General features: G+C 31.2%; 1 protein-coding gene across 1 annotated transcript in view; it reads left to right on the top strand.

The window, feature by feature from the left end:
- Positions 1–960: 960 nt before the first annotated feature.
- LOC106468195 (protein PAT1 homolog 1-like) overlaps positions 961–1620 on the top strand; it is a 127380-nt gene continuing 126720 nt past the window's right edge. Inside the window, exon 1 of the mRNA XM_013928608.2 lies at positions 961–1103. The gene's annotated coding sequence lies outside the window, so the exon portion shown is untranslated. The remainder of the gene's footprint in view (positions 1104–1620) is intronic.

Raw genomic sequence — 1620 nt, 5'->3', positions numbered from 1 at the left:
TCACCAAAAAATTTTAGCGTGCTAAAATTACATTGAGCCAACGTTGGGTTTTAAAAAGTACTTTGTATTGAGCTTTGAAGCCCCAAAGTATTTACAGACTTTGGAAACGATCAGAAGGTTTTAGACCATTCTAGCATATCTAACAATTTTTGTTTTGGGGGGGAGATAAAAAAGTCCTTTTAAAAGTGGATTGATGAATAATGTTCTTTCGAGCATTATTTGATCAAATAAATAATTATTTAGTGCAGTAGTACCAGTATTATAAAAAGTTAGTAGGGTTAAAGGTAATACCTAATACTGTAGGATATATCTGGTTGACTTCTAGCATACAAAAACAATAACATTCCGTAAAACGGTAGTGCGCGTGCGAAGAATGTGTTTTCTCCTTATTCACATTACATTTGCTCTATGTATGTACGATTAATTTTTTTGGTCTAAACGGAGGGGGTGGTGGAATGTGGGTGGGCAAATGCTCCCTCCCCTGTAACGCCTCCACTGTTTACAACACTGTTTTTGTTATTAAGCTATTGGTAATTCAAACAGAAATAAGAAAGAAGCTAATAGTAACTTAAATCCTTTTATAGGATGCATATGCTAAACACTTTTATGTTCACATTGACTCATATTTTTAAATAATATTTGTACAAGGTGATAGAGGTCATAACCTCTATCCTCAGGCATTTGAAAGTTTGTGTTTTGACAGTATTGAACAATGGTGGGTGATTTATAACGAATCCAATTTTTTCCACTCATTTAATTTTATCTAAATGGTTACAACTTTTCTTTTTTATTGTTAGGAAAGCCTAAAAGGTAAATTCATATTGTTGTTTATCTCCATTTTAATTATTTTAACTATTTCCTCCTTTTTGCTATAAGTAAAAACTATGTATTTTTAATTTGTTGCGGGTTTTAATGAAGTGTTCTGGTTTCGCGTTTTATTAAGTCCTTACATCATTTGGTAAAGTGAACATTTGACACTCGTACGGAGTTTTCATGTGTTCAGTGATTTATGTAGGCTACTTTAGCTTTTTGGAGTTAGATTGTTACATGTTTCGTTTTGCTAATAAAAATGTCTATCTCTTGTTGATATTTTACAACTGAAGGTAAGTTTATCAGGTTTAACTACCGAAGTATTATTGCTCTGCAAATTGCAATGCGTTCAGTGATTGATCCTTTTTTAGGATTAGACTTTAGTTTAGAGCAATAAACTAATAGTAATATTGCGAATGTACTCATCTTTAGGCTTAGGTGAGTTAATTCTTTCAACTTCAAAATTCAAGCCAAAGTTGTATTTTAAACTGAGGGGAAATAAGCAGAGTTTTAATTCCAAAGATAGGCCTAACGTTAGTTATTGATAACACTTATTAATTTTAATGAAATACTACTAGAGTATCAATAATAAAATTAGTATACTGGATGAAATTGAATTTGAAAGCTGAGAAGCTGTATCCCCAGGAGGTGTGAAATGGAACTTCTTAATTCCCATTTAATAATTTGTGACAGGTCTTAAACTTTCCTATATTTAGTAGAGTGATTTTGTTAAATACAGTATTACAAAAAAAAAAAAAAAAAAAAAAAAAAGCAATAGAGACAGGTATATCAACAGTCGTTCACACTGTA

The sequence above is a fragment of the Limulus polyphemus genome, unplaced genomic scaffold (assembly GCF_000517525.1).
Source record: "Limulus polyphemus unplaced genomic scaffold, Limulus_polyphemus-2.1.2 Scaffold2911, whole genome shotgun sequence".
Classification (NCBI taxonomy): Eukaryota; Metazoa; Arthropoda; class Merostomata; order Xiphosura; family Limulidae; genus Limulus; species Limulus polyphemus.
Note: the sequence above shows the minus strand (reverse complement) of the source record. Positions and strands in the feature narration are given on the sequence as shown.